Genomic DNA, 15,767 nt, shown 5'->3' on the forward strand with positions numbered 1-15,767 from the left:
AGCTGAAAGGATTTGAACCTGGTCTCCCCAAGCTCAGTCCAACATACTAACTGGAACACAACCTTTGCTTTCCAAATGAGCTTGCAGTGTTGCCCAAACTTGTTCAAAGGGGAAAAAATGGCACAGCCTCACAAGCATGCTTAGATGAGCTTTCTGGACAGTGGCCTAGAAATCCTTACAGTTTACTGGGAGGACTTTGAGACTTACAAAGCAATGTCCCATTTACGGATTCAAGCCATTTGCACTTCACAGGATGAAACCAGTTCTTAAAAGAGGATACAGCTAAGTGATATTAGTGTACTGCAGGAAATGAATAAAACATGATTAAAGATTTTTTTTTAAAAAAAAGTAGTTAAATTCATGTCCAGAAAAATGACGAAAAGGAGTAGACGGAAATCTGAGATCTATGGGAACGATTGAGTTCCAAATGGAACTAGTGTCTGTTCCTTAAACCATTTAGGCCCCTATTCAAAAATGCTGTTAAAGGTGCAAACCCCACACACTACAGGCAATGGCAGTATTCCCATTGTTACTAATATATCTGAAAATTGTACCCTAACCCTTTGCTGTTCAGTTGAATTGTTAGATTCCTGCTGAGAACATGAACTATGAATGTGCCTGCTTTGCATCCATTTATGAATATAGATACCGTAGTTGTGGGCAGCAAAAAGGAGGAATCCGTATCTTGTTTTTTAAATATTCATTTACAGTGCAGTCCTAAACAAAGTTACACTGGTCTAATTGCACTAAACACAAAGAGCTTAAAAGGTTATAACTCTGTTTAGGATTGCACTGTTAATTCCTCTTTCTACAGGCCAGAAGCATAACGAATTTAACATGGCAGTTGTCCCACATATCTTTTCCCTTTCCCCGATCCCTAAAAATGTGTATGTGTGGTTGATTGCATTTTTATTGGATTAGATATAGATTTCTCTTAGTTTTCTTTCAAAAAGAAATGAGCCTATCCAAGATACTTTGCCACAAGAAGAGTTAATGTTAACTTTATAATCCAGTATTACTTAAAATTGGTACCTTCTGCTGTTGCGGGAAGTTTTATTTTCACATAATGCCACATGGTGGAGTATTGCTTTTTCTATAGATCATCTGTTCTGTACTAAGGCTCTCGGAGATCTGGGGATTAATCCACTGGGAATTTCTCCTTTGAAGTGAGTGGAATCATGAACAGGCAAGAAAGAGGTTCTGTAACCTTTTTTTAAAAAGCTGAAAAATGTATGCTGCAGGCCTTTATGAAATGGTTACTGATTTCTTTGCAAGCAGCTGGGGTCATTGGTTTTGGACAAAAATGGACGTATGTGCAGCCTGTACCTTTGTTTAAAAAATGCCAGTGATCTGAAAAGTCAGTGTAAAAGTACGTTTCTTTAATCAAGCTTATATTCTGCATTTATACGAATTATCCTTCTAATTAAAAGTTAGTTATTTGTTATCTACTTCTTGGAATCCATTCCTTTTCTAAACATTTAAAATAGTGTTTTGCCCTCAAGGGCAATGGCCTCGATCCAGAGAAAAGTGTTGGGATGCTTATTTATTTTTATTTTATTTATTTATGTCATTTAGAGTCTGCCTTTCTCACTGAGGCTCAAGGCAGATTACACAGTGGTCATTTATACACCTCTTTACATTGTGCAAAACTCATGGAACGAGGGCGTCTTCATGGCGCGATTTCTGATATTGTGCCATGAAAATGGAATCATGGCATGATGATATCCAAAATCACGCCATGAGGACTCCCTCATTCTGTAAGTTTTGTGCGATGTAAAGATGTGTGAAAACGGCCGGTGTGTGAATAGTACAGTCAATATAAGGAACTTTTTCATAAACAATGAGACTTATATGTACAACAAGGTCATTTTGGCAGTCAGGCATGCAGGTATGTAACATGTATTGTATGTGGCCATCCCTCCTGTCATTCCGAACATGCTGAATCACAAGTGGTTTCTTAAAATTGCCTTCACCAAGTAAAAAAGCTTGTTGAAGATTGACTAACGCTTCAAGAAGTTCCCATATCTTTTAAAAAAGGATTCTCTACAATGGGACAATCACTTATGAGCCAGCATCTTGAAATTATTGAATGCTGTTTGGAAACACTGGCCACAGTGAGAGATGCAGGAAAACCATCAGTGTAACAACTGGTCTTGGGTCATAAATAGATATGGGTGGGAACAGCTATACAAATGGAAAAAACCCATGAACAGCCTGTTCGTCTGTTCGCGAACAAGCCATTCATGAGTCCCCATTCCAAATGAACAAGTGGTCATTGCAAAGCCCTTTTGCATTAGGCAAGCCAGAGTCTGGCGCCTTTCAATCAATTCCCCTAGCAACGGCAGGGACTGAACTCTGTCTGAACTCCTTCTGGCTTTCCTTCTAGCTTTAACCCTTCAGCTCTAGCAAACAGTCCAGTTTTTGCCACTCAGAAGAGAAATAGACAGCAAAGGGAGGGGACCCATGGATCATATCTTTCCCAGGGTGCAATCTCTCTGAAACTTGGCGCGGGGGGGGGGTCTTCATAGGACAGTGAGGACTATGTCCCCTGCAAATTTGGTAGGTATTGGACATTGGGAAGGTCAGTTTTGTAACCACTCAAAGTAGCTTCCAACAGGCAGTACAGTATTTGCCACTGTGAAGAGAAAACAACAGCAAAGGGGGCAGCGCCGGCTCTCCCAGTGTGGGAGGGATGGAGAGAATCTCTCCATCCCTCTGACAGTGGGCAGAAGCAGCCCTGCGGTGGCAGTGGCTCTGCCTGCTGTCAGAGGGACGAGGAGATTCTCCTCATCTCTCTGACAGCGGGCAGAAGGAGCCCCGCGGAACCGGCTCTGCCCACTGTCAGAGGGACCAGAGGAGTCTCTCCTCGTCTGACAGCAGACAGAAGCGGCCCCACGGTGGTGCCAGCTCTGCCCACTGTCAGAGGGACCAGGGGAGTCTCTCCTCGTCCCTCTGACAGTGGGCAGAAGCGGCTCTTCAGCAGCACCGGCTCTGCCCACTGTCAGAGGGACAAGGAGATTCTCCTCATCTCTCTGACAGTGGGCAGAAGCAGCCCCGCAGCGGCACCAGCTCTGCCTGCTGTCAGAGGGACCAGTGGAGTCTCTCCTCATCCCTTTGACAGTGAGCAGAAGGAGCCCCGCAGTGGCGGTAGCTCTGCTCACTGTCAGAGGGACGAGGAGATTCTCCTTGTCTCTCTAACAGCGGGCAGAAGGAGCCCCGCAGCACTGGCTCTGCCCGCTGTCAGAGGGACCAGAGGAGTCTCTCCTTGTCCCTCTGACAGCGGGCAGAAGCAGCCCTGTGCCGGTGCTGGCTCTGCCTTCTGTCAGAGGGACGAGGGGAGTCTCTCCTTGTCCCTCTGACAGCAGGCGGAAGCGGCCCCGTGGCAGCCCGCTGTCAGAGGGACCAGGGGAATCTCTCCTTGTCCCTTTGATAGTGGGCAGAAGTGGTCTTGTGGCAGCGCCAGCTCTGCCCGCTGTCAGAGGGACCAGGGGAGTCTCTTCTCATCCCTCTGACAGGCAGAAGCGGCCCTGCGGTGCCACTGGCTCTGCCCGCTGTCAGAGGGATGAGGCGAGCCTCCTTGTCCCTCTGACAGCGGGCAGAAGTGACCCCGTGGTGGCGCCAGCTCTTTCTGTCCCTCTCGCACCCGGCAGCAGCATCCTGGCGGTGCTGGGGTGGGGCAGGGGGTGGGGTCTGGGGGTTGTGGAATGTTTAAAGGGCCCTGCTCCTTGCATGTGGCAGGAAAGGGCCCTTTAAACTATCCGCTGGCAGGCGGCAAGGGGAAATCCCCCTGCCAGCTGATAGTTTAAAGGGATCTTTAAAGGGCCACGAACACGAACACCGAACATGTTCGTTAAGGGGACATGTTTGCTTCTGTTTATTGTTCGTTGTTCATGGATGGCAACCAACAGGGTATTCACAATTTTTTCCCCGTTCGTGCCCATGTCTAGTCATGAACAGGAAGCTAGTTGTTCATTGATCAGTTTGCTTTTTTGAAAGCAGTTTGAGCCTGTTTTTTGAGTTACTATTCAAGTACTCAAAAGTACAATACAGAATGGCGGGCAATGCTTCAAACTTTATTCCTCCTTCACAGAGCTATGGTGACAGCATGCCAGTCAGCCACCGATGGTTTAAATAAACTGAGAAAACAAACCAGCAATAAGTAAATACTTTTGACAGAGAGTGCTATTAACTTAAGTCTGTGTTATTACTGTTATTCCACATATATGTATTTTCACTCAGCATTACAGCAAGCATATTTCTCTTCCTCATGTCATTTAATGCCCTGACCACTGTGGCCCTTGATAGAATCAATCTGACCTACTGTGTAGAATCAGAAGCCCTTCAAGGCAAAGAAATGAAACTCCACCACTTAAATGAAATGGGACTCAGCCACCTAGGCTTGCCAACTTCTAGGTGGATCCTGGAGTTCTCCCAGAATTACAACTGATGTCCAGACTACAGCAATCAGGTCCCCTGTAGAAAAGTTGCAGCTTCAAATGGCATCACATCCCTGTTGAAGTACTTCCCTTCCCCAAACTCCACCCTCCTCAAGTTCTGTCCCCAAATCATCAGAACTTTTCCAAGCCAGAGTTGGCAACCCTACCACCACCACAGCTATTGCACAGCTGCAAATCTGTTTGCCGTTCAAGGAGGTCTGTGGGAAGGTAAATATATTAGACTTTCAACTCTTAGGTGATCAGGACTGTTGAACAATGTTCCACTATTGAACAAGCTAGCCACAGAATTCTCAGCATCTCTAGCCACAATTCACAAGAGACACATACCAGATCCTTAAGTGTACCCGTTTTGTCCCAGGTATTTCTGTTCCTGTTGTTCTTCATACAGAAAGGCAATTCTCTTTGTTATCATCGTTCTAGAGTTTCACTGCATTCCTCTCTTCCTTAATTCTGGAGAATTATTTAGGAGCATTTCTAAAATAACTTCTAGAATTACAGCATTTTTCTGCAGTTTTCCATTTCTTCCATTCAAGTACATCTCCACCCACCCCTTAAATGCTACTGAAAATATATGTCAACATCAACAATAACAATAATGGGAAAGGGGGAACAGACACAGACACAAATGAACTGGCAAACAGTAAATGCCCATGCTGGATATTGCCCTTCTGAGGAATGGAAGTTCCAGATCCAAGAGCCCAGAAATCTCAATGATGTAGTTTCATTTACTTAAACCTTACTATGTTCTGCCATGAAAATGTTTAGGACACAGAAAAAAGGGTCTTCCTGAATGGTAATTGCTACAATGAATACAAACCATTATATACCAAAATAAATTGCCTTTCATTCAATGAAAAGTGCAGTGTGCAAATATTAATATAACCATCAATATCATTAATGACAATGTTAACAATATTCATATTTCATATTTACAGCACATTCTAATTATAATAATATTTCGGTATCAATACAATTTCATATCATCCAAGTCACTTCAAAGTACTGTCCGTCAATAACACACAGTCTGGTTTCTATTTCAACACAATATAGAATATCTTCTCATGGGAGATGTTCTTTCCCTGATGTGCAGTAAGCAAGATAGCCAAGATGTGGAAATCTCTTCTGCTCCAAGCAGGGAAGCTGCTCCTCCTACTCAGCCTGACGAAACACTAGCCGATTTTGTTTCGCAGACCTTGCTTTCTCAGGGGCTGTATCACTATACAAATAATATATATATTTCGTGCCTCAATAGACTCCACTGATAATTGAACCTTTCTATTAGTTAATACTCACTTATTTCTTCACGTTCTCTTGAGCTATTTGTTTTTGCCTCAGATTTTCCACATTTTTCTCTGGTTCTTTTGGGACCACTTTAGCAATGTGTTTATTCACGTGTGCGATGTTTCCTGCACTTTTGTTGGTTCTTTCCACTTCCCACCCACTTTCTGCTGACCAGACTGTGACAATGGGACCACTCTGCCCTGTGCTTGCTTTCCCCTGCCTCAATAATGAGGAACTTTTAATGGCAAATTTTCAACTATTTTTTTTAAAAAAAACACTTGCCTGATAACAATATTTCACTATAAGAATGCACAGGAATGCTTATTGCTCTTTCCAGCAACTTGCCTTCACTTTTTGCTTTTGTACCAGCTTTCTTGATATGCTTGATCCACCACCACCCCCTTACCTCCATGGGAAAAAGAGACCCCCCCCCCTTATGGAAACAAATCTTTGATTGCTATCGGATGTGCTTGTGCATTGATATTGATGGGAACGATTCTAATGAATTAGAGTATTCTATGTGCCTTTACTATTACTATACAACTTTACTTTACTCTCAGGTGCCATTATAGTATTTTTACTGCAAAGAATGAATACTGAAGCAAAATGACCAAGCAAAAGACATGTGAATGTATGCTAGGCGCTGTGAATGCTGAGGCCAGTCACTGTGAGGCGCCTGCTGTTTGTAGTAGGGGAAAAGAATACCCCAGGTACATGCTCACTAAGCAAGCTTGCTGCAAGGTAGATGCACCTCCACTTACTATGAGCTATGCTACACTTATAGGTTGATAAGGGAAAATCTCTTTCTGAACTGTTCATGCCAAATGTAGCAATAGAATAGAACAGAATAGATAAGAAAAGCCAGCTGCAAATGGGAGGATTTGAATAGCAACTCTTAGATAGAAAAAGGATACTTGCCGAACCTTGGACTGGAAAGAGGAGTGGGTGATAAACCACGCCATTGAAAGAAATAAGCTTGCTTCAAGTTAATTAGATTAGCAGAACTTTCCAAGGCTATGAGGAGCCCCAAAGCAATAGGAATGGGGTGCTTAACGCAGCTTCAACCACATTCCTAAAGAGGGGAGAGTGCTCCCCACGGTACTCAAAGGAGCTATCTCTGCCTGTAATGTACAAGGTTGCTGAAGTGACACTAAGACACCCTTGGCAAAACGTTACACTGTCCAGGGAGAAGGAAATAACGAAGTCTACGAATGGGAAGTGTGAGAAAGGAAGAGAGATGTTCCTTGAAGAGATAAAACAATGCACTAATGAGATAAGCAATGCTAATTGGGAAATATTGTAATTATGCTGCTGACCAGAATTATTCTTCCAATAGGGGAGCACTGGATTAATGGAGGTGGATACATACAGAGACCAATGGGGATCACCGTAATGTTGGAGCCAATGGGACCCCCAATATTGTAATTAACCAATGGGTATAAAATGCTTTGCACAGCTATTGTAGCTTTGATGAGCATTGGACACGAGGGAACCTTTTACTCCCTGTGTAACTGATGCTCCTCCATGTTTAATAAACGTAGTAGACTTGCTTCATTCACAGGACTCTACGTCTGTCTCTTCTTGGAATTGGCTAAGGGACATTTGAACCATTGATTGTGTGGAACAATATCCAGTGCCACACCTTAACTACATTTATTTTTTGTGAGAATTTGATATTTTAAGGATTGAGGGGTATTTGTTACCACTTTTTACTCTGGTGGGGATTGTTGCAGAACAACCTCGCTAGCCTGCTTCACTGTTCTTGGCCTGCCAGAGACATTTACATTAAGTACTGGTTGCCTGAAAGCGATTGAAAGATGAGTGAGCAATTGACTCCTCTCTGTTTGACTGCTATTTGTTGACAGGAAAATTTTTAAAAACCAGTTTGCAGCCCCAAATGTCCAAATAGTGGGATGAACCTTAGGGTGGAGGGCCTTTCTCCACAGGGGATTGTGTGTATGGTGATTCTTATGCATGTGTATGAGTGTATGGATTGTGCAATACTGGGTGCTGCATCTGGAAATGCTTTTATACTTAGAGTATTTTGCTGTACTTTAGTCTTTTTTATGGTATGTTTTATCTTATGTATATAGACCGTTGTTGTTATCCGCTCTGATCCTGCTTGGGGGGAGAATGGGCTAGAAATGTAATCAAATCAAATCAAAATCAATGTGCATGCCTAGCCCATCTTCTGGTTTTAGGTTGATATGTCGATACAGCACGTGCACATTAAAAAGGGGGTGGTGGTGCTGTGCCGCTGCTGGTGATGAGAGTATTGTCACTCAGAAAACTTGAATGAATTGAGGCGTCTCTGTAAGAAAACGAACCTATTGGCAGTTGGAAAACTACAAAGAGAGGGAAGATGTGTGGTAGTTCAGCGCTCAATGCAACTGCACTATGCCCTGACAGAAACAACACCTTCAGCTGTTATTTGGATCAACAGCTAAGAAAACACAGAACCAGGGCCTTCGTGGGGAAAGCCCCATACAAGCCTAGAGGGGAAAAGAAACTGTTGGTTGCAGTCTTTCAGGGTATGTCTTAGTATTTACCATCTGCCAAGTATTCTCTCCCAGTTGGAAGCGACAGAGACCTGTTATTGAAGCTATGAGAGTCTCCTGTGTCCTGTGTGCTGGCTATGGTGCAGGACCAAGGGTGATCTGGTAGGTAAGCTTACCTTCCCCTATACACCATGTGCCTCAGAGGATACCACATGTATAAGTCCTTCTCTCTCTAATATACAAAGTTCACGCCTATCTTGCAGTTCCATGGTGCCAAGTTCAGCCTCAATTCTCAGGAAAATAACCCAGTGTCAGACACAACAGACAACTTGGACTGTATAAAACCACCAATAAATAATGCAAACAGTGTAACTTAGTATTCCACAACTCAAACACTAGAGTTTTTCCAGGCTGAAGAGAGTGTTGCAACAAAAGTTAGCATCAAAGGTTGCCAGACTGGTGGGCCTCCGTGACTCCCAATGCTCTGTACAAAAGTGAGATACAAAAAATGAGATGATGAACAATTTCTGATCAATCACCTCTAATCCACTACAGAAATCAGGTAATTTATAATATCAAAACCTGGGGCAGGGTCGGGGGAGGATTCAATGAGTTTTGAAAGCACTATCCACTTTGAGACTCAACAACAAAAATGGCCTAACAATGAAACAAATAAAATAAATGATTCCCAATTTCTTCATGAGTTTGGTGGGAGGCATCACCGAAGAAGGAATGGACAGGAAAACAGGATGCAATGTAGACAAGACATATGGTACATGGCCCAAAAGGAGCAGGCCCAAAGATGAACCTGCATTTTACCTATATGAAAACTTCCAATTATCCTAGCTGCCCTTAACACCATCAGCCTTCTTGGCAATGGAGCTGGGGATGCTCAACATCTTCAGCATCTTGTAGTTAGCTGCCTATATCTCAGCACACAGATTTGACAGCTTTGCTTTGATCAACTGCTTTTTTCTGCTCTGGTTCTTCTCATGACCTTTTGAAAATGATAGGCTCTTCCTCTCCTCCCTTTTCTTTTCCCTTGCACATCTTTCAGAATCCCCTATGGAAAATCAATCATCGTGTCAAGCATATTTTCAAACGATGCCTTGCTTTTCAAGTGTGCCTTCAGTCTCTTTGGCTCAGATTTATAATTTTGCATGCCACTCTGTTCTCGGCACTTCCCCAGCGTCTGCTATTCCTTAGGAACAATTGAGGACAAATTCTGTGTTAAATTAATTCACACTTTCAGTAGCCTTTCCTGCAGTTGCATGGGGTTACAGTTTGCAAATTCCCCTGATACGTTCCTTTAAAAAGTTCCATATGATTCCCTTAGCTTAACACATTTTTTAAAGTATTCCTGCCTCCTTCAGTTGACTTTTACAAGTTTTCAGATTGATGGCAGCTAGTCTTGATTAATGACTTCCCCAAACATTTAAGCAAACATTAAAATGTTTTTTTTAAAAAAATCATTCACAACCATTCCTCTGGCCACACTATAATTAACCCAGCTTTTTAAAAAGAATGCCATCTAACCAAGTAGGGCAGGAAAACATTGCAATCATATGGGGCCTGATCCAGGAGGTCACTAACTACTTGCAGAACTCTCACTAATTAATTCGTCCCAGTGACTAAATTTTCCTGTGGTAAATAAGAAATGGCAGGGCTGGATCTTACCATATAATGGGTAGGGGATGGTCACTTTCAGCAGTTTTGTGCACTGAGCAAAAAAGATGGGAAGAAACATATTTGGAGTGTTATGCTGTAAACTATCTTGAAGAAAGCAATTCTTTCAGCATCTTGATTTGTTTTTTTTCAAAATTTAATCCTCCCCCCGCCAGTTTCAATCCACATATGGGGACCCTCAAGGTAGCTAATAGTCAGAACAAAAAATAAATGAACAACAAAAGCCAGAACTAAATTTAATGAATCCTAATTGGTCAGCAAAACAATAAAGCAGCAGCTACTAAAACAGAAATGGCAAGAGCACAGTGCCAAAAAATTGCCAGGCAGTTTTGCTACCTGTTGCTTAGTTCAAGAACTGGACCTAGTTTAGTATTAACAGAAGTACTCGTGGAAAAGAATACACCATAACTGCAAAAACAGCCTGTATTTTGTTTATTACGACATCGTATTCTAAGAAAATGCCATTACATATACACATGTAATATGTCATTTTCCTATGGGCCTTATAATAGGTTCTTATTTGGAGATTAGACAGGCTTCCTGAGGTAAGATATTCCAAAACTACAACAACAAAATCCTTCTATTATTAGATTTTTCTATCCCACCTTTCCCATCAGGGTAGTATAAGAGTTATTACATTTTATCCTTGCAGCAACCTCATAAGGTAGGCTAAGCTGAGAGGGAAAGAGTGAGCTTCATAGGCCACTGAGCGAGTTTTGTGGCTCAGTTGAAATCTGAACCCAAGTTTCCCAGTTCCAAGTTCATCTCTTCATCCATTACAATGTGACGATGACAACAACAGCAACATGCTTATATACTGCTCTTCTAGACAGTGCCCACACAAAGTGGTGAACAAAATCAGTGTTGTTATAATCCCCACAATACAGCTGGGGATGAGATGAGTGGCTTAGTGAAGGCCACCTCCTCAGCTCATAGCAACAGTGGGAACCAAACCAGCAGAGTGCTGGCTCACGGCTCAACCACTTAACCACTATACTACAGCAGGTCTGGATGTCTGTGAACCTAGTCATGTTTATGCAGAATTAAGTCCTGATTCTCTGGGGCTTAATGACAAGTAAGGGTGCACAGAATTGCAATCTTAGTCTTTCACAGACAATGTTCTCAAAACAGCTTGGTCTTACAATAGTTAATCAGCTATCATTAAATACCCTGATTTTCCCCCCAGCCCTCTCAAAATGTTTTGTCAGCTGTAAGGACAGAGGAGAACCTGCATATGGTTCTGCAAGATAGTGATCTAGTAGAATTTCTACTAATTTGCAAGTCCTGTTTAGACAAATATAAAATGATGGGGCCAAAGCTTTTCAGAGGAATGAGGTTCCACACCATTTGGGGCAGGTGAAATGACTTATCAGAACCCTTAAAGGCTAGGCATGAGGGTTACAGAAAGAACCAGACCTCATGGTTTGGGGCTTAGATGTGAACCCAATATAATGTTTTGGTATGGTCCTATACCCTTTTTTAAAAATAAATCCATTTTGGCGGTACTGAAAATGCAAGAATCTGCTGCCAGTGGGGCTGTGGCTTTTGACAGAAGTGACACATTCAGCCCGGAATGTATCTTGTGCATCAGCTCAAGAGTTTGGAAGAGACAGACAAAACCTTTCAATATTGCACTTCATAAAACTGCAGCCAGACTGATAAATCTGTTTATTTGTCTCCTCGTACGCCCTGGTTTCTTTAACACAGACATTTTGCAAGTATGTAGATGGCAGCTCCCCCTTCTCCCTTCCTCCCAATCATAAACCCTTTGGGACATGTTGCCAAGAATTCTTGAACCTGCCACCCCCCCCCTCCCTCCCTCCACAGCACCTGAAAGCTTGCAACGGGCTTGGTTTGCAGTCTGTCTTGGCTGTTTCACTACAGCCCTTGCTTTGGTAGCTAAGAATGGCCTTGAAGAATGATTGATACTGTGTGGAGGTTGATGACATAAATCTGCTAAAGTGTGCCTGATGTACAGCTTCCCAGGCTTGAATGTTGGAGCCATGTTGCTGTTTTAATGCAATGACACTGAACAGACTGTAGCAAATAATAAAACACACACACACACACACACCAAGTCTTAAAAAGAACCTCTCTTCATGCAGAGGATATGAATACAGTTTATTGCCTTGTATCAAAGAGTACTCAAGTAGCAGCAAACAAGACTTATGACAGAGTGAGTTTTTAAAAAAAAATGAATTATTCAGATACTTTTAAAGTATACCTAAAGTTGTTTGCGATTCTGGTGTCATTATCTATACAAGAAAACTGATATAGTGTAATTTTATAGAAAGACACATCGAAATCTAATACAGTGGTATTCTAGTTTTAGACCTTGTGAACCTAAGCATGTTTACTCAAAAGCAAGTCTTACTGAACTCAGTTGAATTGACTCTCTTGTAAACTGATGTCTAAGGCTGTATTTTTACTCACTTATGGAAGGTAAGTCTCATTGAACTAAATGAGACTTACAACATAGGTTGTATTCATACTAGTGAATAAACTCTATTGAGCTCCGTATTTCCAAGTAAATATTCATGTAGACAGGCTGCACCAGTAGGACCTTCCCCAGTGTCACAGGCAAGTGCTATTAAGAGCCAGTTCACATGACTGAAGTGTTGTGAATTACTCAACTACATCCACGAAGTATTCTACATATGCTGAAATGGGCCTGCGATGGCTGTTATGTACATTCCACTCAGCTCAGTTCATATTTACCAGCGACTGCAAAGCTGCTGAAAGTAACTTGAGCTAACCAAGGGTCTCCTTGCTTGCGAAGTGCCTGATGTTTTGCTGCTTCCCCACAGACTAAGCACTGCACTGTTTTGAACATACCTTATTAGGTGTGCAAACAGATCCTAAGTCTGATCAAAATGTTTACAGAACACATTGCATTTCAATAGGCAGAGCTCATCGTATAGCAGTGATGGTCCCACAGCACTGTTGTGACCCTTCTAATACATTGACAACACAGTCTTTCAGAGATGTTAGCCCTGTTCATACGTAACAGTACACAGTACACACGTACAGTACACATGTACATCCTGCATGTAAGAAAAAGCCAATGTGCTTTCACTTTGCAATTGAAAACTGGGACCAGCCCTTGGATAAAAGTGCAGTTCGTATCTCTCATTCAGAAGTATATGTGTTGAGTGTAACATGAGAATTTCTCAACAACACACATTTTAAAAGATCAAGTTTATACCGTGCATGAATTGTATGTGCATTCTCTGTAGCTTGTACACTGGGTAACAGTCAACCAGAGTAACTGATGACGTGATCATTTTATCCTGTGAAATGATTCTTCCTATAACCTGCTGTTTTGAATGCATTGTGATGTGACAGCATACATTTAGTTGCACATACCTATTAACCTCCATTTTTTAGCCTTGATGGCTAAGTGAATTATTTTGAGAGTGGTTCCTTATCAGTCACCCATCCAGATCATAAGAAGAAAGGTCCTGCTGAAAGCAGGGCAACAATCCTTCCTCCGTACTGATTCTACCCCACACAACTGGTTTTTACAGTGACATGGATTTGGAGAGGTTCCATTTAGCCACCACAGCTCATAGTCACTGATGGACCTGCTGATGGACTGATAGACCTAGACTATGCATCGTTCCTTGATTTTTTCCCCCTTTAAACAAAAATCACTTCATTTCAACATGGCTGGTAACATGAGTATTATGTATCCATGCATACTGAAGCATTTGTTAGCGCAGAATGCCTTATCTTCATTCTGGCAACACGCCTGTGTGAGGAGGTCACTGCTGTTCCTATTGTACAGGTGGGAAAATGATAACGACTTGCCCAAAGCCATTTAAGAAACTCAGGTTTCCTGTACCCAGATCCTTTTGTCCAGTGGCCCATGGTGCCCCCCATGTCACCTCTGCATTCAGACTTCCTCTGCACCTGAGCATTCTGTTTAAACTTGCAACGATTGTGCCAGAGTCAGCTAATTTGCACTCCATTAAATCAAACCGCCAATGAGGATCTTTGCAAATACTTCATATTTCAGAGCATATTTGAGGTGTGTGTTTCAGCTCACACTCTAAGAATTGCATTCTCTCAAACATTTTAGTAGCATTACCATCTGCAGCCAAGACAATAGCCAGATGTTAGGGAGGGAGTTCTTTTCTTCTTCTTCTTTTTTTTTTGCATGCTTAGCACCTTTGCTAAGAGAATTCCCTTTGCAGCATGTATTTCAGCAAGATTTTGTCACTTTTTGCCCATTTTGCTTTTCATTCTCCCTACTTGATTTCTGATTAGTATCCTGATGCCAAAGAAAAGTGCTTTGCAGTTCATTAAATTGTAGAAGATCCTAATCTGAACAATTCCAAATGGGAGCCTTCTCAAGAGCCCTGGCAGGATTTTCAACCAAGATGGTAGCTGGTATGTTTCAGTAACCAGCCATAAGCCACAACCATATACTTGGTCCCTTTCCCAGTTTTTTATTTACTCCCCCCAGTGGATACATGTACGACAGCAGTGCTAATTATTAAGAGATTATTTCATAGCCTAATCCAAGAGTTGGACAATTAGAACAAACTTTTCAGAAGGGGCAGCATAATGCATTTGGCTCGTAGGAGCCAGGCTGGCTGTGGGTTTTCCAGTCTGAGAATCTGGTTTCTAGGAATTGTTGGAATGGTTCTTATTTGCAATGTGACTTGGGTATATTCATTAAAATGTTCTTAAATATGCTAGGATTTTGTTTATTGGCCCAGTCAAGCAAGGCCAATACTCAATTTGTTTACTTCATTTATACCCCACCTTTCTCCCCAATTCTCTAGCCAAGTCACTTAAGCAGCTGCTTGGGGCAGCCCAATGAGGAAGATGTTGATGTCTTGCTGGGACTCTGCTTGCTCTCAGCTGCCAGTGGCACAGAAGGAGGAGACAAGGGGTGCAGCCCACAGCTTTTGCTGCCTCCCTGATCCATGCTACTGGGGGGAGAAGGTGAGGCATTCATTAAAAAGTTACATTTAATAATAAAATTCAACTTATATACTGCCCTTCAGGATGACTTAACACCCACTCAGAGCAGTTTACAAAGGATGCCATTATTATCTCCACAACAAAACACCCTGTGAGGTGGGTGGGGCTGAGAGAGCTAGAAGCTGTGACTGACCCAAGGTCACCCAGCTGGCTTCAAGCGGAGGAGTGGGGAATCAAACACGGTTCTCCAGATTAGAGTCCCAGGCAGCACTCTTAACCACTACACCAAACTGGCTCTCTACAATTTAGAATTGTGGAGTTGGGTTGTCCCCCTCTATCTTCTGCAGAGGTCTTATTTTAGGTAGAAATATGAGTTGTCTCAGACAGGTGTGCTTCCATTGTGCAGTTCTTGCACAATGGAGAAGCTAATATTTCTCTGTGTGAGGTGGTGGGAACAAATCTTCCATTTGTCCAATTGCCAGGGCAGATGGGCGCTATTGGCATTCAGCTTCTCCTGGCCACTGTGGGAGAAAGCTATGGGAGAAAGTAGTCCTAGCCCTGCAGTCATGGCATACACCAAACTTGGGTCTTCATAGTCTGCAGACACCTACTCCTCCTTCACATTTTCAGAACGACTGTTCCAGGTTATCCAGTCTCAACCCAGGCAGCTCCACACATGCTCTTTTGGGCTTTTCCCCTCTGCATGACTCTCCACCATGCAGATAGGCATGTTTTCATTTGTAATACCAGTGGAGTTCTTTTGGCAGATAATGAAAAATAGCATGAGGTTGATATCTGGCAACCATACACAGATATATAAAGTTGTCTTCCACGGATTCAGACCGTTAGCCTATCAAGGGCAGTACTTCTTTTCTTGAGCAGCAAATCTTGAGCATCTCAGGTAGAGATTTTC

Source organism: Eublepharis macularius, chromosome 11 (assembly GCF_028583425.1).
Source record: "Eublepharis macularius isolate TG4126 chromosome 11, MPM_Emac_v1.0, whole genome shotgun sequence".
Lineage (NCBI taxonomy): Eukaryota > Metazoa > Chordata > Lepidosauria > Squamata > Eublepharidae > Eublepharis > Eublepharis macularius.